Here is a 25,723-nt window from a genome sequence, read left to right as displayed (position 1 = left end):
TGACAGTTGAGTCAGTAAAGCTTGGGGTCCCAATCTAGGGCCAGGGGGTGGATCGATGAGGGTCCGTCAAACTGGTGAGAGAACTCCAACCAACTTTGTGCCAGGCGATGTATTTCACGGATGGAACATCAGGATGGTTTCTTATCCAACTCGGACGTAGCACGATCAACACCGATACTCCAATCACCCCAAAATAGGGTGGAAGATGTTAGAGGTTTTTTAGTCAATTGTATTGTATCAAGGTAGATCTGTGCGTGTCAAGGTGGCAATGTCTGATGATGGTCTATCATTGTGTGGGTTTGGATGGATCTTGATAACTTGCTGACAGTATGTGCGTTACCATAACGGACTCAACTGTCATATGACCGTGTGAGTCCAACACAGCTGGTAAGAGTACTCATCTACTTCCTTAATGTCTACAGACAAGCTGTTTTACATGGGTATATCTGTTCAGCAAGATCCCTCTCTTTCCTTGTAATGGCCTAACCATCCCTGCACCAGTTACATCACGGAAGTTCATACCTATTCCATTGGACTTTGTTTTATGTATATGGACTGTCGCATGTGACCATTTATTTGGAATTTTGTGTGCATGTGTTGATCACATTCACTATTACCGAAGCGCTACACTATTTTTTACTTTTTGACTGTGGAACTTTGTTTGTTTTAAGTGTTAGCAGCTGCTTTTGTTTTATATTCAGTTATAGCGCAGTGTTTTCCCCCATTTTTCCCAAATTAAAAAAAGAAATGGCATGGAGTTCCCCCCAAAAATCCATACCAGACCCTTTATCTGAGCACGCAACCTGGCAGGCCGCAGGAAAAGAGGGGGGCGAGAAAGCGGCCCTACCATACTGAACCATACCAGGCCACATGCCCTCAACATTGGGAGAATGCTTTGGGGCTGTCATGGTTATGCAGTGATCTTCCTGTGTTTGCTTACCTTCCCCCATGTCTTCAGACTAAGAAGCCAGCTACTTCCACCTGGGGGTTTTTATAACCTCTCCTCTAAGCATGGCTCCACCCCAGGCCCTATCAGGGAGCCCTATATTAACCTGTGCACTGCAGGCCTCAGTGCTGATCAACCATTGTGTATTAGCTTCCTGTTTCCTGCCGTGTGCTCTGCTACTGGTTTCCGTTACCGACTTTAGCGTGTCTTGACTATCCCTGCTTGCCTGTGACCCTGACCTTTTGGCGTGTACCCGACTATCCTTGTCTGCTTGTGGCCCTGACCTTGGCTTTGTCCCTCACCATCCCTATCCTCCTGTTGCCTACTGTGGGTGTGAACTGGGGGACCCTGGGGGTCGCGACCTGGAGCCAGTTGCAGCCAAGTCCATCCTCACCACTGGAGGCTCTGGTGAACACCTGCTGGCTCTTAGACTCCGCGCCCCAGGGAATCTCACGCTCTATCCCCAGTGGGATCTGTCCCCCGTCTGCAGCAGTCAGCCGTAGGGTCCACAACCTTGCGGTGCACTCCCTAACCCTACGGTGTGCATCTGTCACCTGGGCTCTAGGTGACCTGACAGGGGCTCTGTGACCTCTCAAAGCACCATATCCCCCTGTTGATGGGGACAAGGACCTCATCCCCACAACCCTGGTCAGTGGTTGTGGGGGTCTCCGGGCGGGGGGCTCATCAGAATCTGGAAGTTCCCTTTACATCAGAGAGTGGTGGGGTCAACATGGGGACATGGTGCTTTGAAGGGTCACAGACCCCCAAAGCATCCTCCCAATGTTGAGGGCATGTAGCCTGGTACGGTTCAGGAGGGGGGCGCTCTCTCGTCCCCCCTCTTTTCCTGCCAGGTTGCTTGGATAAAGGGTCTGGTATGGATTTTTGGGGGGAACTCCATGCCATTTTAAAAAAAAAATTGACACGTGGTTCCCCTTAATATCCATACCAGACCTGAAGGGACTGGCAATTGAATTTGGGGGGAACGCCGCGTTTATTTTTTTTTATCAATGACTTTCAATGAATGTTCTCTGTATTACGGGGAGCCGACAATTCATTATAGCCGCAAGTGCTTTTAAATTACTTTTTTTCCTGCAGAAATGACACTTTGTGCAGGGACAATTCTTAGCACGGGAAAAATGCGCCCCTTTACAGGCATACTATACACACCCCCCAGGTACAAAATTTAAAGGAATATTACACTTTTATTGTTTCACTTTAAGCATTATTAAAATCACTGCTCCTGAAAAAACTGCAGTTTTTAAAAGTTTTTTTTTGTATTGGGGCAGGAGCCAGGTCCCCAAACCCTTTTCAGGACAATAAGTTGCATATTAGCCTTTAAAAATAGCACTTTTTATTTTGAACGTTAGAGTCCCATAGATTTTAATAGGGTTCTAAAGTTCACGCAAATTTTAGGAATGAATCTTCTTTTGGGTTATTTATTTGAAATATAAACAGAGTCTCTTAGTTTAGTGTAGAGGGTTAAGATTAAGTTCAGGTACTTTGGACTGCAAAAATTACAAGTCTCTTATAGAGGAAATCCAGAGAATAACTGTTTCACAGCTGGATTTTTCACCCCCCGGATAGATCTCCTCTCACTAGGCCTAGCAGCCGGTGGGGTGTTAAGTAAAGTCTCTGCCATAGACTTGAATGTAGAATACTTGAGAAAAGTCTCTGCCACAGACTTGAGTGTAACTGAGGGACATAGACAAATTTAAAGAGCTATCATACGGTACCAGTATCTCTCAGCCAATCTGGTGATACTGTATGAGTGTAGATCTATGAAGTGTCCTTCAACTGAGCCTCCTGGCTCCTTCAGAGAAGCCAGCCTTGCGCACGGCCTTCTCCTGAATCGTCCTCCCCTGGATGCTTCTCCAGTTGCTGGGCCTCTCCCTTAGATGAGACGGCACTGGACCACCTTTGAATCAATAGGACCCGATATCCATTCAGGCCTGTCCCTGCAGTTGCATCGCCTCAGGCTAGCCAGCCCCGAGACTTGTAAATGCATGGTTCCGCACCCCAGGCCAGGAGGGCCATGGAGGCTGCTCTGGAGGACCAGAACCAGACAGACAATATTCTTTGGACCTGAACATCTTAAGCACGTGATGTCAGTACCTTAAATACCACCTCCCAGAATGCACAGCAGGAAACACTATCACTGGGCTGGTTCAGAAAGAAGCGTGGCATTCAATACACCCAGCTAGACTGAGTTCTCACACTTGCCGGTGGTGACAACGACACCTGCACTCAAGTAGAACCCAATGCAAGCCTACCAGACTGGTACTGAAACCATAAATTTAGTAAAATTAGCTCCAAAACCCAACTGTGGTTTCAGGAGAATTAACTTTGAAAAACATACTACATACTCCCCCCTCACATTTAGACGATGTCCTCATCGTCTGGGAAGAGAAGAAAAAACACTTTCAGTCCTGAAAATTGAGTACCTGAACTTTAAGGTTGAATGGGAAATGGAAAAGAAACACAAAAAAAACATCGGACATGCAATACTTTTAACAGTTGACACAAGCAAGACACATAGTACACAAACCCCAATTCCTAACTATCTACACCAACCACTCTCCGGCAGCTTGATAGATGCTCTTGGTGATTCCTGGAAAGAAAAACACAAAACAACAACAGAAACACATACTACGACTACAATCCTAGAAGGCAGAATCTCATTCTCATCAAAAAATTTGATTCTCTCTTCATTGCTGAAAATCTACACGTTTGAATGCTACAGTCCAAGTAATTTGTGCGAAACCACACCATCTAGTGGTAAGAGTAACGAAATGCAAGTCCTTTTAAAACAAGTGCTGTGGCCCGTGGATGACCTTGACACGGAGCTTCCTTTAGCAAAAACTAACTCTATCTAGCTAGGCCCACAGTCCTTATATTTCAAAAACTCTTTTGAGCAGAGAGAAGAAAAAACAGTCTCTATAGTTGTTCTACCCTTGGATCAGGCAAAGTTAGTGTCTTCCCTTTAGCATCCACCATAGTGATAAAATAGACAACATTGTCCTTTTCCCGGCCGGCAAATAACAACCTTGTCTGAGTAAATGTGTCTCTTAATGCTCCAATGCTGAAGACACCCGGTACGCTCGTACATAGCAGGGGAACATCCTTGCTTCCTGAAGGGTTTAGGAACTTTCAAATAGTCCCACACATCACTTGCATACCAATGCTCTCGATTTTCCTCAATTTCTTTCATGATTTCCTTGGGAACATAAGGGAACTCCAGACCATATTCTGTTGCAACCCGCTTGTTCAGCAACCGCTGGGACTGTGCGAGCCTGGGTGCAAGCACTTCCATTCCTGGGAGGCACACAGGAGTTTGGTGATTTGCGCACCATAGCAAAGGACATCTTCCTGGGTTCAGGCAAACTAACAGGTTTAGGCAAAGTCAAATCAATAGTTGAAGGGTTTCCCATCCGAGGCGATGCACTACCCAAATTAAGGGCTAACCATCCAGAAACATTGCAGGTTGTGGCCACATAATCTGCATTGACCCACAACATCTCTTGGGACAAAGTCTCAAACAAATCGTCATGCCCTGACACATCGGAGAGGGAATCTATCTCTGAATCCCGCAACTGCTCTGCTGGTAGATAATTACATACAGTCCCGGTTAACACAATTTCCCCAGATTTCTCACCCGCATCTGTAGCAGATTCCCTGGGAGCAATCTCTTTCCCTTGATCCGACCCGGGCAAGTTCTGGGATGGACCTCTACTGCGGCCACAGGAGGCCTTGACATAGTCCACTTTCTTTGAAGCAGGCAAGGTAGTTGTGGTGATAGTCGATGAGGTAGTGTCCATGACATCCGGAGTGGCTTCTCCGGTAACCGTGGTGACAGCATCTCCCTCCAGGACACTGGTTGTATTAAGCAGCATAGAAGTTGTAGGCCTCGCCACAGGAGCGTAGACAGCAGACTCTTCGGTGGCAACGCCCATGGCCCAGTCCATGCGGTATGCCCAAGGTGGCATGGTGGGTTGCTCCACTTTGAACAAATATTCTCCACAATGCAGACAATGGACAAACGGCCGGAGACTTGTGACCAGTGCCTCACGCAGAATTTTGTGAACTCCGGCCTTGCCATGTCCTGCCCGATTGTCTTGATTGCTTGCCCATTGCCTCCATTCTCCAGTGATCCTCCACCCGGCCCACCCAAGCAACTTGGTGCTTTGTACCTCATAGCAAATGCTTTCCACTCTATGGGCCCCACTTTCTCTGGCAATGGTAAGCATTGCGGTTTGTGGCATTGCCTAGTAACCCTGTTAGCCCATACTTCTTTCTCTGCCAATGGCCCCTGTGCACATCGGGGGCAGATGACACGAGGTGCCACCCTGCTTTCCTGTGGCAGCGTCATGGTCCCTGCTTATGCAATTATATATACACCTACTCGTTGCATATATGTCAAAAGCACCTACGGTGGCTCACAAAAAAGCTCCCGATCGCATCTTAGGATCAGGAGTTTTCCGTTCATGTGAACACCATGACAGCCATTTACGACGGTCACATGGTCACAAACCCCGCCCCACCTCCCAGAATCCCGAACCCCTGAAAGGGCCGGTGGGAGTCGGCGCCAAGGGGTTAAGTATATTTCTTACCTTTTAAGCCTCATGCACACTGGGCATTTAATTTTCTCCTCTGAAAGCAGTTCACAAAATGCACCTAAAGCCACGTATTGCACGCATGTTTAGGCGTGTTAAGCATCTGAGAGCTTATGGATTCCATTGGCCAGAATATTAAACTGCTACTAAACTCACAACAGTAAAAATCAGTGTGTACTGTATATGCAGTAAAGCATGCTTGTTATACCCACTGTGGAACCTAAGGGGTTAGTACTCTACATTGTGTAAAAAGGCTGTTTGATCCTCTATGCACAGATCCTCCTCTTTTTCCACTGACTCTAGTACATGTCCGGATAAGACAGGGTTACTGGAGTCAGGCTGCACATGCTCAGTTTGGTGTGAAGTTGTTGTTGTTTTTCTTGGGAGAGTGCATGTGATCAGCACTATCCAGACAGAGTGTCCAAGGTCCTTGATCTTGATAGGATGGCTCAGTGCAGTATGAAACTCCTCCTACAAGTCACAAGACTGCTATATACTGCTGAGGAGAAAAGGTATTTAACAGTTTTTGTTTACTAAAATAATCCCATTTCCATGTTCTGTGTACTGTGGGAGACCAGATACAGTGAATGCTGGGTCCTGGGTTTAGTAACACTTTAACTTAGTCTGACCACTGGAATGAATGCTTATTCACTAAATCTGTCTAGTGTTTAAGCACTTTATGTTTCAATGGTTTTTATTAAAGTTTTCATAGAACAATACCAAAGATCTCGACTTTATATTGAGCACATTACAAAGTAGCCACAGTATGTCATACACACAAAATGTACTAGGAGTCCATCTCTCATTTTTTCAAAACCAATAATTTGGTGTACAGAAAATTTCCTCCTGTGGTTATTCCACCGTAATCCTCATTTCATAGCCTATGGCCATGTGTATGCTCTATATCATGGTCCTCGGAGTACAGCCCATCCCCTGGGAAACACCAGCTCCCCTTCCATCTGTTGGGGGGAGTCTGGCCTCCCAAATCTTGGGGGGGGGGGGCCTCCAGACCTCATTAGGTTAGTGTCTTGCTGAGAGAAGAAAGGGGGTAGATCCTGAAAGAAGGAAAGGGGGAGGGCTCAGAATTAGTGGGGGGTAGAGTTGAGAGGAGAGGAGAGGGTGAAGGATTCCATGCTCTAGACCAGTCCTTCAAGAGGGGTCCTGGTTTGTGATTTTCCTGAGATCATTTGTCAGGTATCTGATCCATGGATCCCATACTTTATTAAACAATTTCATTTTATCCTGCACCATTGCTGTTAGCCGTTCATTTAGCATAAGCCATGATATTTTGTGTTTAAGTTGGTCAAATGGTAATTCCACAGACCTCCAGTTCCTTGCTACAGTGATTTTAGCTGATATGAATATAAATGTAAGAAGTCTTCTTTGATGCTTTGATGCTTCAGCTACCCTGCCACCCAGGAGTGCGTGCTTCGCAGACTTTGCCAGGTTAATCTGGGGAGGGTGTGTTACGTACCTGCCGGATGAGCCTGACGTGCAGTGGGAAGGCTGTCTCGTACAACCCCGGCTCAAGGGCCACTGATGTTGCAACAGTGGCCACAAGAGCCTGGCAGTGTATGGGTGCCTAGTTCGTCTTTGGTCTTGTCAGTTCAGCTGGTGCAGCAGGAAACAGAAAGCAGGCTGGTAAGCTGGGGAGACACTGAATAGTCAGACAAGTCGGGTTTTCTAACAGATGATCAGATGTAAATATAGACGACAGGCAGAGAATGGTCAGGATACAGGCAAAGTTCAGCAACAGGATATCAAGCAGTGTAGAGCAGAGCATGGTTACAAGGCAGGCCAGGGTCATAATAACAGAGATCAAACACAGGAAACAGATCAAATCACAGGAACAGGAAGTCACAGGAACAGGTATGAGTTGCAGACCAGACAGCAAAGACACAGTGCTGCTGAGGTGTTTAAATAAGGCTGCCTGTTTCCAATCACTGAAATTAGTCTGCACTATTTTAACCCCTAGGTGGCAGATCCATGACAGGGTGTATATAAAGTTGTAGACTCTGATCCAAAATCTCCTGACCTTGGGGCATGTCCACCATATATGATATGCTGTTCCCACCTGGCCGTATCCCCAAAAGAACTCCAGGGTGGCTCCGGGCACAAAAGTGGCCAGTCTGGCCGGTGCCATATACTATCTTAATAAAACCTTATAGTTGGCCTCTATATAGTTACATAGTAGGCGAGGTTGAAAAAAGACAAAAGTCCATCAAGTCCAACCTATGTGTGTGATTATATGTCAGTATTACATTGTATATCCCTGTATGTTGTAGTCGTTCAGGTGCTTATCTAATAGTTTCTTGAAACTATCAATGCCCCTCGCGGAGACTACCGCCTGTAGAAGGGACTTCCACATCCTTGCCGCTCTTACAGTAAAGAACTCTTTACGTAGGTTAAACCTCTTTTCTTCTAAATGTAATGAGTGGCCACGAGTCTTGTTAAACTCCCTTTTGCAGAAAAGTTTTATTCCTATTGTGGGGTCACCAGTATGGTATTTGAATATTGAAATCATATCCCCTCTCAAGCATCTCTTCTCCAGAGAGAATAAGTTCAGTGCTAGCAACCTTTCCTCAAAACTAATATCCTCCAGACCCTTTATCAGCTTTGTTGCCCTTCTTTGTGCTTGCTCCAATCCCAGTAAATCCTTCCTGAGGACTGTTGCCCAGAACTGGACAGCATATTCCAGGTGCGGCAAGACCAGAGTCTTGTAGAGTGGGAGAATTAGCGTTTTATCTCTGGAGTTAATCCCCTTTTTAATGCATGCCAATATTCTGTTTGCTTTGTTAGCAGCAGCTTGGCATTGCTGAGCCTATCATCTACTAGGACCCCCAGGTCCTTTTCCATCCTAGATTTCCCCAGAGGTTCTTCCCCCAGTGTATAGATTGCATTCCTATTTTTGCCACCCAAATGCATTATTTTACATTTCTCTACATTGAACCTCTTTTGCCATGTAGTTGCCCACCCCAATAATTTGATCAGATCTTCTTGCAAGGTTTACACATCATGCGGAGAAGTTCTTGAAGATCTTGTTCCCATAAAGTCATATAGTTCAGTTTAGTCGAGATATATGTCAATAACGTATATATAGCGGATATATGACCCCTGAGTTTGTCATATTGTTTACATGTAGCACACTACTCCCTTGGGAGCTGCTGGGTGTGTTCATACCTTTCTGTTAACTGCGTCCATTCTTCCACCCCTGCACGGATATCACAACACAGCAGACAGTCTATTAAACTTTGAACAGAAACGTTTATTCACTTGCTTGTAGTATGTTACATGTTGATCAGGGAAATATGAACTGCCTCTTACTTTCTGGTTCCTGATTGTAATTAAAGTCATTTCCTATAGTGAACTGACCAATGCCCCTCTGAAAAGCATTGTGATAAATGGATGCTGGAAGCCCCAGGCCTCACCTGCCTATCTTGAATCCTGCGATCCTCCTGCGTCAGTTCAGGAAAGTCCTGGACGAATAAACACCACTGGGTTGCACTCCCATTGCACTCTCCCACCGACAGTCCATGATTGCCACAGAAAGCCGATCCAAGTCTAATGCTTCCTGTTTGCAGCTACTTCCTGCTTCTCATGGTCGGAAACATCCCAGCTTGAGATGCCTGGTCCACTTCTCCTGGAGTTACATGGTGGCTTAGTTTTTGTTGAACCATCCAGCACTGAGGTTTCTGAACCCTCAGGCCTTCAGGACTAGTTCCTGCTATCCAGCTCTGGGGTCTCTGAACCCCCAGGCCTTCAAGCCTGCTCCTTGTGGGTTACATTTCTGCTGCTTCTCTGTTCCAGACTTTTCCCTTTTCTCTCCCAGAGCATGTGACCCCCAGTTTATATGCAAGGCCTGCCCCTGCAAGTACAATTTAATGATTGGTCCAGGGCTCTCCATACAAACTGCCGGTACCCCAGTCCCCAGCCCACCTTCCTTCCAGAACATTTCAATAGAAGGTAAGGGAGATCTTTCAGCGCAGAATGCAGGTGGCCACACCCTCCCCTCTCTACTCGGTCACTCCTCCTCTCCCAAACAGACAACCAGGCCTTAAAGTGGAAGGCCCTGATTAAATTTACCTAACACTTACCTTATCTAAACTATTTAGCACCCACCTAAAGGTAGTGGGTGCTACATACACATATGTTCCATTGGAGCCATTGTTGCTAAATCACCCTTACGAGCTAAGGTCTGCATATAGGGGTGTATTTGAGTGAACCTATAGTGTCTTCTACCAGGGATCTTCCAGTTAGCATGCCTCCATGGTCTAGGCCCTTGTTGGTCCACCATTCGAATGTGGGGGGGGGGGGATGAGGCCTGGGGTGAAATCTCTATTTCTCAATATAGGTGCTAGCGGCTTGTGGGGTGACTTGAATTTCGGATTCCTTGAGAGTCTATCCCAGATCTCTAGCTGGAAGGAAAGGGTAGGACATAATATGATCGGCCTTTCTTTAGTAGCCACATAATATGTGAAATTGGGTTAGGGTGACAGGAATAAGATTCCATTGTCATCCATATTGCTTGGGGTTGTTGGGAGTGAAATTTGGTAAGTTGGGCCATCTGGGCCGCATTAAAGTATTTCTGTAAATCAAGCAGGCCAAGCCCCCCTTTCTGTTTTGGAGTGTACATTGTGCCTTTGTTCACCCTGGGCCTCTTGTCTCCCCATATAAACTGGAGAATCTTGTTTTGGAATGTATGCAGGTTGGAGCAGACTAGTGACACAGGTATAGTACAAAACAGATATAAAACCTTTGGTAACACATTCATTTTTATCGAGTGTAGTCTGCCAAACCACGATGGGGAGTGCATCTGCCATCTGGCTAGATCTTCTGTCAGCCTTTTAAACAGAACAGGGTAGTTTTGTTTATATAAGGATTGTATAGTTGAGGTCAATCGTATTCCTAAATATGAAAAAAGAGCTTCTGGCTCCCATATAAATTGGTGGGATTGTTCAAGTGCTGTCTGGGTGGAACTCTGCAGAGAGAGTTTCAAAGCCCTAGATTTACTGTAATTGATTTTAAGGCCCGAGATTTCCGAGAATGGTTGTAGAATAGCACATAGATTGGGAAGGGAGATGATAGGTGATGACAGAGCTAACAAGAGGTCATCATCGCAAAGGAAGCACCTGTGCTCTCTGTCTCTAGAAATAATGCCCTTGACATCTGGACTAGTTTGAATTCTAATGGCCAATGGTTCTATTGTTAGGGCAAATAATAACAATGTTAATGGGCATCCCTTCCTAGTTCCCCTCCTGATATCAGGGGGTTGGGATGAATAACCTCTGAGAATCAAGAATGCTGTGGGGGTTTCATACAGCATTTGAAGGAGCGCCAGAAAGTGCTCGCCAAACTCAAAGCGGCATAGCATGTCAAATAGGTAATCCCAAGATAGGGAGTCCAACGCTTCTGGATGTCCAACAAAAGCAGCATGCCCTGTCTAGGTCCCTTACTGTCCCAATAAGATTGGATAGCCGGAATTAAATTTATGATTCTGCAGGTCTAGTCCGATGCTTGGCGGTTTGGGACAAAGCCTGCCTGGTCTGGGTGAATATGTTGTGGAAGAAAATAATTTAATCTAAGGGCTAGTACTTTAGTCATTATTTTTAGATCCATATTAATCAGGGAGATTGGGCGGTAATTAATGAAATCCCCATGATCCTTTCCCGGGTTTTGGTAAAACATGTAGATATGCTGCATTCTCGTGTTTGGGGATTTTATTTCCCCGTTTCAGGTCATTAAAAGAAGAGCATAAATGGGGGACTAGGATCTCTTGATATTTTCTATAATAATGTCCTGAGAATCCATCTGGGCCTGGGGCTTTAGATGGATGTATAGTTTTGATAGCCATCCTGATTTCTATTTCTGTGAATTCTTTGTCCATAAGTTCTGTATGGGCTTGTGTGAGTTGTCACAACAGAACGTCTTGAAAGAACACTGCTGCCTTGGACTGTGAATATTTATTTGGTGGGCTGTACAGTTTAACATAGAATTTATGGAATTCTCGGAGGATCAGCTCAGGGTTTTGAGTGGGGTGTCCAGTGGATAATCGCAACATAGGTAAAGTTGGCATGTATGTTCGGGGTGTTAACTTTCTAGTCAACATTGTGGTTGGTTTGTCCCCATGTGTAATATTTATGTTTGAACCAGCAAATTTGTTTCTCTGCTCAGGTGGTCAGGCTTAGGTTCAGTGCTAGTCTCCCTTCGTCTGTCTTGTGCCTTATGTCAATCTGGGGGTCTTATGTTGTTTTTTGATTAGTTAATCTAGATTCGCTTCTAATTGTTTGATCGTTTGTTCTCGGGTCGCTCTGGCTGCTATTTGAATTAGTTTGCCCCATATAGAAGAGGGGAGCACGAGAGTTGGGACTTTATATGAAGCACAGGATAGCGATTGAATAATTGAGGTTGAACGAGGGAATTTTTATTCACATCGATGGCTTGTAAATATACATATACTGTTCATATCAGAATAAATGGTAAATACAGTGACAAAAATATCCATGATAGTACAATTGTCTCAGAATATGACAACTGGTGTCAAATAGTCAAAAATTATACAAGGTAACAAAGCAGTAAATACAGTCATAAGCAATTGTCATGAGTAAAACTCTAATAAAATTCCGTAGTTCCACCAAGGCAGGGTTAGATAAATTAATAATTACAAGATAAAATTTGCAGGACCTAAGGCCTCACTGAGCCTGTTAGGGGTAATAATAGTGTCATAACTTGAAAATCTGGATGTATGTAGATGGAAACACGGCATTAAATAGCTCTACGCGTTTCGTGGCTGACATGCCACTCATCAGGAGCATGCACGTGGTAGTCTAAAGTAAAAATGATAATGAGGACATAGTCAAAATTTAAAATGGTTCAGGGGAGTGGGGTAAAAACCAGAACAGCCCCAAAATATATACTTACAAAATGGAGATCCGTCAATTAATGGTGTGATAACGGGGTGCCAAGGCATCAAATACCACCCCCATCCGGGAGCCCTGGCAGACAGCCCACCAGAGGCGCACACGCAGGCACAGATCCGGGCGGGCATGAAACTACGAGGCAAAACTGTGTGAAAGTGAAGGAAATTAGATTAGACTAGTAGTCAAAGGTGACTGGGAAGTAAGAAAAAATGGGAGGGGAAAAGAGCACCGTTGTTGAAAGAAAGAATGAAAATTGTGATGCTAGGAAACAAAGTAGGCAGCCAGAGAGGCTGCCAAACAAACAGTAACAGAAGCATAGGTGGGTCAATTAGATAAAACAGAAGCTAAAGTACCAGTTAAAAATAATGCAAAAGTGTAGGTGTACCTATAGTAACAAAAAGACCAAAAGGAGGAGGAATTCCGAGTTGTGTATTTTGGTGTGATGAGAGCCTCGAGTGTCAAGACCGCCCCGGAGACATGCCGCCATATAAACGCCCCCGCAGGACCGCCCACCAACGTCACGCCGTATGGCAGGTATGGGGGAGGGGTGATGCCGGTCAGGATAACAATATCCCACCAGCCAACACCTGAGCACCTCCGTTGCCAACGAGTTTGGAAAGCCCAACCGCAAACACGTGACAGCGCGCCGAACGCCGCATGAGCAGCGTGGGATGCGTGACGTCGACGCGCAGTGCGGCACCCCCGCCCCCCACACACACACAGGGCGGGGGATCGGCGGAGGTCCGCAGTGCGCGTCACGGCCCCCGGATGAGGAGAGAGACACAACACCACGGCAGCCAGTCCCACACATCAGAAGCCAACGCTCCAAACACATAGTATAAGTTGTATTGATATACAGGTATAAATGAATCATTAGAATGGGTAAACAATAAAGCAGATAACAACATTAGGTCGAATAATGCAAGAGTGGTAGTCAAAATATAATAATAAAGCTAGAACATGTGCTTCCATCCCTAGTTATATTGAAAAAGAACAAAGGAGACATTTAGGGACTTTTAGGAGACCTAGACCTGGTAAGGTCACGTATGTCCATCCCTATGGGACTTTGAATGAAATCATGACCCGGTAAGGTCATGCATTTCCATCCCTTATATCGAGAAGAGGGGAGCACGAGAGTTGGGACTTTATATGAAGCACAGGATAGCGATTGAATAATTGAGGTTGACGATTGTTTACCCATTCTAATGATTCATTTATACCTGTATATCAATACAACTTATACTATGTGTTTGGAGCGTTGGCTTCTGATGTGTGGGACTGGCTGCCGTGGTGTTGTGTCTCTCTCCTCATCCGGGGGCCGTGACGCGCACTGCGGACCTCCGCCGATCCCCCGCCCTGTGCGTGTGTGGGGGGCGGGGGTGCCGCACTGCGCGTCGACGTCACGCATCCCACGCTGCTCGTGCGGCGTTCGGCGCGCTGTCACGTGTTTGCGGTTGGGCTTTCCAAACTCGTTGGCAACGGAGGTGCTCAGGTGTTGGCTGGTGGGATATTGTTATCCTGACCGGCATCACCCCTCCCCCATACCTGCCATACGGCGTGACGTTGGTGGGCGGTCCTGCGGGGGTGTTTATATGGCGGCATGTCTCCGGGGCGGTCTTGACACTCGAGGCTCTCATCACACCAAAATACACAACTCGGAATTCCTCCTCCTTTTGGTCTTTTTGTTACTATAGGTACACCTACACTTTTGCATTATTTTTAACTGGTACTTTAGCTTCTGTTTTATCTAATTGACCCACCTATGCTTCTGTTACTGTTTGTTTGGCAGCCTCTCTGGCTGCCTACTTTGTTTCCTAGCATCACAATTTTCATTCTTTCTTTCAACAACGGTGCTCTTTTCCCCTCCCATTTTTTCTTACTTCCCAGTCACCTTTGACTACTAGTCTAGTCTAATTTCCTTCACTTTCACACAGTTTTGCCTCGTAGTTTCATGCCCGCCCGGATCTGTGCCTGCGTGTGCGCCTCTGGTGGGCTGTCTGCCAGGGCTCCCGGATGGGGGTGGTATTTGATGCCTTGGCACCCCGTTATCACACCATTAATTGACGGATCTCCATTTTGTAAGTATATATTTTGGGGCTGTTCTGGTTTTTACCCCACTCCCCTGAACCATTTTAAATTTTGACTATGTCCTCATTATCATTTTTACTTTAGACTACCACGTGCATGCTCCTGATGAGTGGCATGTCAGCCACGAAACGCGTAGAGCTATTTAATGCCGTGTTTCCATCTACATACATCCAGATTTTCAAGTTATGACACTATTATTACCCCTAACAGGCTCAGTGAGGCCTTAGGTCCTGCAAATTTTATCTTGTAATTATTAATTTATCTAACCCTGCCTTGGTGGAACTACGGAATTTTATTAGAGTTTTACTCATGACAATTGCTTATGACTGTATTTACTGCTTTGTTACCTTGTATAATTTTTGACTATTTGACACCAGTTGTCATATTCTGAGACAATTGTACTATCATGGATATTTTTGTCACTGTATTTACCATTTATTCTGATATGAACAGTATATGTATATTTACAAGCCATCAATGTGAATAAAAATTCCCTCGTTCAACCTCAATTATTCAATCGCTATCCTGTGCTTCATATAAAGTCCCAACTCTCGTGCTCCCCTCTTCTCGATATAAGGGATGGAAATGCATGACCTTACCGGGTCATGATTTCATTCAAAGTCCCATAGGGATGGACATACGTGACCTTACCAGGTCTAGGTCTCCTAAAAGTCCCTAAATGTCTCCTTTGTTCTTTTTCAATATAACTAGGGATGGAAGCACATGTTCTAGCTTTATTATTATATTTTGACTACCACTCTTGCATTATTCGACCTAATGTTGAGCCTCCCCTGTTTTGTTATCTGCTTTATTGTTTACCCATTCTAATGATTCATTTATACCTGTATATCAATACAACTTATACTATGTGTTTGGAGCGTTGGCTTCTGATGTGTGGGACTGGCTGCCGTGGTGTTGTGTCTCTCTCCTCATCCGGGGGCCGTGACGCGCACTGCGGACCTCCGCCGATCCCCCGCCCTGTGCGTGTGTGGGGGGCGGGGGTGCCGCACTGCGCGTCGACGTCACGCATCCCACGCTGCTCGTGCGGCGTTCGGCGCGCTGTCACGTGTTTGCGGTTGGGCTTTCCAAACTCGTTGGCAACGGAGGTGCTCAGGTGTTGGCTGGTGGGATATTGTTATCCTGACCGGCATCACCCCTCCCCCATACCTGCCATACGGCGTGACGTTGGTGGGCGGTCCTGCGGGGGCGTTTATATGGCGGCATGTCTCCGGGGCGGTCTTGACACTCGAGGCTCTCATCACACCAAAATACACAACTCGGAATTCCTCCTCCTTTTGGTCTTTTTGTTACTATAGGTACACCTACACTTTTGCATTATTTTTAACTGGTACTTTAGCTTCTGTTTTATCTAATTGACCCACCTATGCTTCTGTTACTGTTTGTTTGACAGCCTCTCTGGCTGCCTACTTTGTTTCCTAGCATCACAATTTTCATTCTTTCTTTCAACAACGGTGCTCTTTTCCCCTCCCATTTTTTCTTACTTCCCAGTCACCTTTGACTACTAGTCTAATCTAATTTCCTTCACTTTCACACAGTTTTGCCTCGTAGTTTCATGCCCGCCCGGATCTGTGCCTGCGTGTGCGCCTCTGGTGGGCTGTCTGCCAGGGCTCCCGGATGGGGGTGGTATTTGATGCCTTGGCACCCCGTTATCACACCATTAATTGACGGATCTCCATTTTGTAAGTATATATTTTGGGGCTGTTCTGGTTTTTACCCCACTCCCCTGAACCATTTTAAATTTTGACTATGTCCTCATTATCATTTTTACTTTAGACTACCACGTGCATGCTCCTGATGAGTGGCATGTCAGCCACGAAACGCGTAGAGCTATTTAATGCCGTGTTTCCATCTACATACATCCAGATTTTCAAGTTATGACACTATTATTACCCCTAACAGGCTCAGTGAGGCCTTAGGTCCTGCAAATTTTATCTTGTAATTATTAATTTATCTAACCCTGCCTTGGTGGAACTACGGAATTTTATTAGAGTTTTACTCATGACAATTGCTTATGACTGTATTTACTGCTTTGTTACCTTGTATAATTTTTGACTATTTGACACCAGTTGTCATATTCTGAGACAATTGTACTATCATGGATATTTTTGTCACTGTATTTACCATTTATTCTGATATGAACAGTATATGTATATTTACAAGCCATCGATGTGAATAAAAATTCCCTCGTTCAACCTCAATTATTCAATCGCTTTCCTGTGCTTCATATAAAGTCCCAACTCTCGTGCTCCCCTCTTCTCGATATAAGGGATGGAAATGCATGACCTTACCGGGTCATGATTTCATTCAAAGTCCCATAGGGATGGACATACGTGACCTTACCAAGTCTAGGTCTCCTAAAAGTCCCTAAATGTCTCCTTTGTTCTTTTGCCCCATATAGTCGCTTTGTGGACAACCCAATTAATCGCGGGGGATGTTTCCAGCAGCTTATTGGTCCAAAAGTAGGTCTGTAGTTCTTTCTCAATTTCGGTGTATAAGATGGGGTCATTCAATATGCTTGCATTAAGTCTCCATGGGGAGGGACAGGGTTTAGTCCATAATCCCATTGTGGAAAGTTTAATCGGGGAATGGTCAGACCAAGAGGTAGACAGAATTTTTACCAATGTCATGTATGGGAGCAAAGGGGTATTTACCAAAAGGTGGTCTGTCTGGGAATAAGTGTGATGTACCTGTGAAAAGTGTGTGTAGTCCTTAACTGTGGGTTTTTTTTCCCTCCAGGCATCAATTAGGTCATAGGAGTGAAGGAGACGTGCCACTTTGCTGCTACCAGTTGGTGGTCGTTTGAGAAGCGTTGTGGTGGGGTCTGATTTATCCATAATCCTATCTAATGGTATGTTTCTGCACCCCCCATGATCACCGGTCCCTGTACTCTGGGCATCAATATCCTAAGCATTTTGCTAAAGAACTTTGCCTGTCCGGAATTAGGGGCATAATATGAGATGAACGACACCAATTGGCTATGCAGACATCCTACTGTCATTATATGTCAGCCTTCCTTATCTTTTATTATAGTGATGGGCATAAAGGGGGTCAGTTAGACTTAGTCCGTTCGTGTGTGGCCAAGTCTGTTCCTTTGGAAAGTCTGTCGGAATTCTGCCGAAAGTCCGTTGTGAAGACCGTCGGATTTAGTCTGCCGTAAAGTCTGGTCGTGTGTAAGCAGCATTAGGCATCGTGGTAGGGCAGAGCACTCTTACCTTGTCTCACATAGGGAGTTGATGAAGCTTCTGGGGTAGGTGCAATCAGCTTCCATATTGACCGGGACCAGGTTGTGAGGTTAGAGCGTAGAGCCAGGAGTCAGGATGTAGGGAGGGATGAGAAGAGAAAGGGGAGAAAAAAGACTAGATGAATAATGATAAACCTTATTAAGTTAGCGTTATTCTGGGGTTCAACACCACCCAGATGCAATGTCTGGATGTGTGCGTGCTCATCTTCAGAGGAAGGTAGTCTTGCAGTTGGGTGGCATATGTGTGGCCGCCCAGACCCAAATAACATTGACCTATATAAAGGCAAACAGGAACTGTTTCTGATTCCATCCTGTAAAAGTTTTGGATGGCCTGCAGTGGTCTCCCCATTTTCGAGGGTCGTGAGTCCAGGACAGGTGGGTTCCCCATCGGTTTGCCCACCATGGCTTCACTGGCCCCGGAGGACCATGTTGTCCCTCCCTGGGGGCGTGGGTACAGTTACCTGCCATCCTATAATAAAACTAGTGGTAAGTAATGAACAACAAACAAACTTTGATCATTCAAGTATCAATCTGGTTGTGCAGTGAACTGCACTATTCTTGTGCAACTGGGGTGATTTCCATCTACTGTCCTTTGTAGACTTTAACCCATCCAACTTGGAGAAACTTCAGCACTCCCCATTCGGAAGAAGTGGTAGCTACCAAGTTCAGGTAATTTGAGAAGGTTTTCTGGTGTGCATGTTCTTTCGGTCCTGCCACAGCGAGAGGGCAATTCGCTTTGTGGGAGGGGGAAGGAGCGTGTGAGTCCCGTGTGATGATTCCCAGGTTCAGCAGTAGATCTTCGCCATCTTGGACTGTTGTGAAGAAATGGGATTTCCCTTTATATGTGAACGACAACTTGAAGGGGAATGCCCATCGGTATTTTATTTGTTTGTTCACGAGGTGCTGTAGTAGGGGCTTCATGTTTCATTGTTTTTGCACCGTGGACGGGGCTAGCTCAGTGAAGAGCTGGATAAGTGCTCCAAATAAAGACAAGTCTTGTCTGTTGGTGTGCGGCAAACATCAACTTCTCCTTTATACAATAATATTGTGGTTTGACTATAATATCACGTGGTAGGCCATCCTGCCTTGGGGCTGTTAGGGCTCAATGAATTTGGTCAATCTCCATTTGGTGCGTGTTAATGTCAGGAATCAGATCTTTCATTAGCTCCCTCATGCCTCCTCCCAGATCAGTATGAGTTTTAGGGAGGCCCCATATATGCACGTTATACCTACGGGACCGGTTTTCCAGACCTTCTATTTTAGTGTAGGCCTCTTCCAGCCGGTCCTGGAGGTCAGTAATAATGTTGGAATTCGGATTGACCTTCTTAACTGTGCTGTCCATCTTTGTTTCAAGTATCTCAAACCTTTCTCCTATGCTGTTTATGTCCCATTTGAGATCATTGGTAATTATAGCACACACTTTAGATAACTTTTCCTGCAGCATTGTAGAAAAGCATGCGAGTAGTACTGCATCTCCTGCATAATGTGCTGGCTGAGGTGCAGAAACATCAGGGCTGGATTGACTAAATATGACATCTGTCATTTCAGCCATAATCCTGTCCATAGAGGACATTGGGGAATCCACGGGGCTCTTGAATGTCTCTGTATGTGTCCGGTGATGGGGGCTGTGATAGGGACTCACCCTGCTGCTCTGTGTACAACTCTCCTGATGATTGGGAGGAGAAGGGGTCCCTGATGTGCTCAGGCTGGATCTGCTTGGCCTCCTTTTGTTGAGGTTTCTCCATTGCTGGATCTGTGTCTCCGCATCCCAGCGCCATCTTTGATTGCGGCCTGTGTCCAGGGGAGGGCCCCACCATTCCGTTGGTGCTAGGCTGCTTATACTGCCTTTTTTGGGCTGTCCTGTCGCCCTACAGTTCATTACCGCCTCGGGATGTGTGCCAGTTGATTTCCGGTGATTCATCCCCGCTGCTTGTGCTATTTTTAGCTCTTTTTTGGTCCGGAGCGTGCAGAGCTCTTTCAGAGCACATCTGACTCCGAGATCCCGCGCATGCGCTTGCCATTTAAGCACTTTAAAAGGAGTTTACAAGTGTCAAGCATTTTCTCTGCCCAAAACCTCCTGAATGTGCTGATGATGCATGTTTTTTCTTGCAAATGCCTTTTGTTAGGACAGACAGTGCTCAATTCTAGGTATAATTGAAAATAACAATCTACCTGCACAAAAAGACAGGGTTAATTATGGCAAACACAGCTGCCCAGCCCCCTAATAAACAAAAAGTACCTAGGATCTAAAAATGGTAAGCTGCAATTTTTTTAGTTATTCTATATGAATGGGTACAACCATATTCATACTTCCCAACTTTCTGAGACGGGAACAAGGGACACCCATTAGCAGGGGTCAAGTCCTGGGGAAAAAGTGTGGGAACTCCCACCCAAGATCCACTCGACCACCAAAAAAAAAAAAAAAAAAAATGATATGCTCATATGCAGGAACACTTCAAAAGTGGTATTTTTCATCCAATTTTCATATTGTGTGTATGAAGCTTAACTGTTAGTACATTTAAAAAAAAAACAATCCTCAATAAACATTAATACGGTAATTCTCTGAATAATCAGCATTCATTCAATTGTGCTTCCATGCAAATGTTATATCATGTTCTGATCTTTATTGTGCAATTTTATTTTGTATATACAGAGTGTTTATGTGGTGAGTTTACACTTTTCATTGAACAGAGTTTGGATAACACAGGGTTAATTGGAAAGGTCATAAATGAACTGCCCATTCAGGGCCGTCTTTAAAATAGATTGGACCCTGGGCAAAATTTTTCTCCCCCACCCCCCCTGAGATATCGGGAAAAAGCACAGGAATAAAACTTCAAGGGACAAGGGAATTTAAACCTGGATAGTTGGCAAGTATGAGGAAGCTGTTTTGGGCCCCACAACAATGACAGGGCCCAGGGCAGCTGCCCCTTTTGCCCTGCCTTAAAGACGGCCCTGTGCATATTATCTGGACAGAATGCTTGGGGAGATAGTGATGTGTTCCTGCTTAGGAGATGTATGTTGGCTTGGGGGGCTGCAAACTCGGCAGGGCTCCAACACACACTCGCTGCTATTCCAACCCTTCACATATTTCAACATAAACTTCCCTCCTGGCATTAAACTTTGCCAGGTATTGTGCTCAGCTTACCACCCCAAACTGATGTTTCTCCCTCAGCTCACCTCTCTTCCTGCATGTCCTGTGAGTAGAATAGCTGTGCTCCTCCTCTGGATTCTCTCATCATATGGCACTGAAGATAGAGGGGGGGGGGGGAGATTCAGCGGGACACACAGAGCAAGCATGCAGGAGACCGGGGGGGGGGGGGATGAGGAGACAGAAAATCAGTTGAGGCCAGCGGGGAGGAGCGCATCACGAGAGGGCTGACTAAATACAATCTCTTAGCAGCAGGGACCTGATCTACCCATCAGCTAGCTGTGATTGACAGGTAGATCGAAGCGGAAGCTGTCATTGGGCCCCCTACTGGCAATGCCTGAATGGTCAGGTGTGTGGCACTTACTATTGCTGCTGGTGTAGCACCTGCCACACAGCTCGCATACTTCAAAGTCTTGGAGGACACCACAGCTAACGGGAACTGAGTTCCTGTTGTGGAAAAAGTACAGGAACTCCGTTCCCATGCGTTCCCGCAGGAGTTGAGCCCTGCCTATTCGCAAAAGTAAGTAGGCATAGGACACACCCCTGCCACACCCCCTTATAGGATAATTATACATAGAAAATGATTACCTTGTTATGACTAATTTCTGATTGGGATGTCTAAGTGCTAGTTCACACCAAACACAGTTCCGTTCAGTTCCGTGTGCTTTTTTTCTGCACTAAAAATGCATGCACAGTGTTTCCCATGTATTCCAATGATTCTAGTTCACACCATGCAGTCAGTTTCTGGTGCAGAATCTAACCGAAACTGACATGGTGTGAACTAGAGCCATTGGAATAAATGGAAAACACTGTCCATGCATTTTGTGCAGAAAAAAAGCACACAAAACTGCACGGAACTGCATCTGGTGTGAACTGGCCCTAAAACAAAGTTAATACTGCAGCTGCAGGAACAGATTCACAGGACTCAATCACTGTGTTTAAAATGTCCGTTCAGTGTCAAAGTGTATTATTACATGTTATTTTATACATAGATAAGAAAGGGGTGGTGTGAGATGTTATTAAAAACTAACAAATAGAAATACTTTATTAAAAGCTAACAAATAGAAATATATTATTAAAAGCTAGCGAATAGAGCAATTGCAAAAGTAAAACCTTTGGGGGGGGGGGGGGGGGTTGAGAGCTTCTGGGGGAGCTGTGTCTGTGTATTCGTTGAAGGTTACAGAACACATTTCAACAGTGAGAACAAAATGGAGTCTTGTGCTTAAATGAACAGTACAGTGAATGTCCATGTCATTTCCCTCCTTTTGTTTGGCACCATTCTTCTCCGCGTTACATTCAGCCAATTGCTGGTAACTCCTCTTACATTGGCGCAGAGAGACGACGTCTAGTTCAGCTCTCTGCTAGCTTTCTCACAATAATGGGTTCATCAGGGTTGGTGGACCATTTGTTGGTACAGTGGGTAGTCACACAAGGCATCGCATAGGCACAATGTAAGCGCCTAATTTCTGTATCCATGTTGCTATGCCATATAAAAAGTCACCAAAACCTCCTAAACCCTTAAAGGGGTTCCATCCATCTTTAGCAATATCTCTCGGCCTTATTCTGTAGTTCTCTTATCTTAGCAAGATGCCCTTTAGTAATGTCCTCATTATCAGAAATGTATATACACAATAGTCAGTGTGAAATACCTTACACATCCCACCTTGAGCTGCTGTGAGATAATTTAGCATTAATCTGTGCTCTAATACTACTTTTTTAATCTGAGACATTTCTTCACTTAATAAACCTATATCAGTGGTAGTAAGGTTAATAATCTCATCTACAATTCTAGCGTAATTATTTGTTCTTTTCATTGCTTCAATTCCTCATCCTGTCCAGGAAGGGAACCATGACCTTGTCATGTCACCTTCAGAGCCGGTTCACACAGGGGCGACACGACTTTGAACACGACTTTTGGAGGCAACTTGGACATGACTTGAACACGACTTGGGCACGGCTTGGGGCGACTTACAACACGACTTTAAGTCGCCCCAGGCCAGGCGACTTTTGCCGTGACCAACCAAAGAATGAGCTCTGAAGGGGGAACTCCACGGCAAATTAAAAAAAAAATTTGTGTGGGTTCCCCCTCCGAGAGCATACCAGGCCCTTAGGTCTGGTATGGATTCTAAAGGGAACCCCCTACGCCGAAAAAACAGCGTGGGGTTCCCCCAGATCCATACCAGAGCCTTATCCGAGCACGCTACCCGGCCGGCCAGGAAAGGGGGTGGGGACGAGCAAGCCCCCCCCTCCTGAGCCGTACCAGGCCACGTGCCCTCAACATGGGGGGTGCTTTGGGAAAGGGGGGCCGCGCGGCCCCCCCACCCCAAAGCACCTTGTCCCCATGTTGATGAGGACAACGGACTCTTCCCGACAACCCTGGCCATTGGTTGTTGGGGTCTGCGGGTGGGGGACTTATTGGAATCCGGGAGCCCCCTTTAATAAGGGGGCCCCCAGATCCCGGCCCCCCACCCTATGTGAATGAGTATGGGGTACAATGTACCCCTACCCATTCACCTGTGAAAAAAAATTTACAAAAAAAAAACACAACACACAAGGGTTAAAATAGTCTATTGCACAGCTCCGGGGGTCTTCTTGCCGGACTCCTCCGCTATCTTCTGCTAGCTCTTTTACTAGCGGAGAAGTCCGGCTTACTTCTTCGCCGCCGCCCTCTTCTTCCGACTTCGAGGGTCTTGTCCCCCTCTTCGGTTCTTCTTGCCGGGCCACCGCACCTTCTTCTAGCTCTTTTACAAGCGGTGGCCCGGTCTTCTGCCGCCGTCGCCGTCTTCTGTTCTTCTTTTCTTCTATTTAGGAGATGTTGCCTTGTCGCTGTCTCTGCTCACAATGACAGGGACGCGGTGACTTATATAGAGACATCACCGGATGATGTCCCCGCCCATTATGATGTCACAGTCCCAGCTGCCAGGGACAAGACCAGCTCCCAGGGACAAGACCCCCGAAGTTGGAAGAAGAGGGCGGCGGCAAAGAAGAAAGCTGGGCTCCTCCGCTAGTAAAAGAGCTAGCAGAAGATAGTGGAGGAGTCTGGCGAGAAGACCCCCGAAGACGGAAGACCCCCGGAGCTGTGCAATTAACTATTTTAACCCTTGTGTGTTGTGTTTTTCTCACAGGTGAATGGGTAGGGGTACATTGTACCCCATACTCATTCACATAGGGTGGGGGGCCGGGATCTGGGGGCGTTTAAACAAATCCGTGAAGTGTTGATCTGTTTTGAAACCATCAAAGTTATTGATCTGTGCTCATTAGCTGTGGAGACTATGTATGAGCCATATATTCTGGTCCTGTTTAGATCAGTGAGAGGCATTGCTATCATGGGTATTGTTCCTGTTTGGGGATGTAAGTGAGAACACACCCAGCAGTCACTAGCATTGCTATGGGTTGCATACAATTTTAACATTTGGATGAAAGGGTTATTTTTCCATGTCTCAGTTCTCACAAACAACAAAAAGAAAAGAAACATCATCATAATTTTTTCAAAGGGTATCATCACTTCAGGATTTTCTTGCAGTGACTGGCGTAAATCCAGGTGGGCTTTCCTGCCAACTTGACTGAGAAACCGGTTGTCAAAAGCACCAAATGTGGTCTGTCAAATTTTGGTTCTAGCGGCTTTCTGACGTGTCACTTGACCACCACCCAGTCACCTGGTTGGATTCTGTGAATACCTGAAATAGAATCTGGGTCGGGGATAGATTTATAAACACCTTCATGTATTTTATTCAATGTTCTTTGCAAAATCTGAACATATTCTAACAGATTAGAATGAGAAGTCTGCAACTGTTGGGGAAAATATAGCCCTGTTTTGGGTGGCCCTCCAAATAAAATTTCAGAGGGGGACAGCCCATGTGGTTGTTTAGGGGTAGTTCGTACAGAATATAAGGCTAATGGCAAAGCTTCCACCCATCCTTTTCCTGTATCTGCTTTAATTTTTGCACATCTGTTTTTCATTATTCCATTAAGTCTCTCAACTTTACTATTACTTTGTGGATGATAAGGTGTATGGAAAGCTTGCTGTATGTGAAGGGCTTAAATTACCCCTTTCATTACTTCCCCAGTAAAATGGGTTCCTCTGTCACTCTCAATAGTTTCAGGAACTCCATATCTACAACTATTTCATTCAAAATTGTCTTTGCTGTTGTTTTTGCATTTGCTTTAGCTACTGGTCAGCACTTGGGCCAACTTGAGAACATGTCAACACACACTAAAGCCTACTCATAGATGCCTATTCTGGGCATCTGAATGTATTCTATTTGAATTCTTTGCAAAGGGAAATCTGGCTTAGGGGAATGCTTTTGGGGAACATGGACAGGCCTACCTATTGTACAAAGCACAAGTGAGACATGAAGCACAAAACCTGGCCGTAAATGCACTACAGTGGGTGTGACTCCAAATGCCATAAGGGTAGCATCCTTTGCCGCTTGGTCCACTAAAGCGTTTCCTCTGGCTGTCATGTCATTTCCCCTTGCATGCCCTTTTACCTTCAAGATGGCAACTTCTGCTGGTTTCTGAAAGGCCTCAAATAGCCGCTCTATGAGTTTTGCATGTCTCACTGGCTTCCCTGCACTAGTCAGGAAGTTCTGTGCTTTCCAAATAGGCCCAAAATCGTGAGCTATTCCAAATGCATATCTGCTGTCAGTGTAAACATTTGATTCTCTAAGAGAAGACATGCTTTGCTACAGCACAAAATTCCACTTCCTGTGCTGACATCTGGGGTATCAATGATTCCTGATGTAAAATGGT

Source organism: Lithobates pipiens, unplaced genomic scaffold, assembly GCF_037356315.1.
Source record: "Lithobates pipiens isolate NorthernLeopardFrog02 unplaced genomic scaffold, aLitPip1_a1.2 Scaffold_16, whole genome shotgun sequence".
NCBI classification, from domain to species: domain Eukaryota; kingdom Metazoa; phylum Chordata; class Amphibia; order Anura; family Ranidae; genus Lithobates; species Lithobates pipiens.
The sequence above is the reverse complement of the archived record's forward strand: the minus strand, read 5'-3'. Positions refer to the sequence as shown.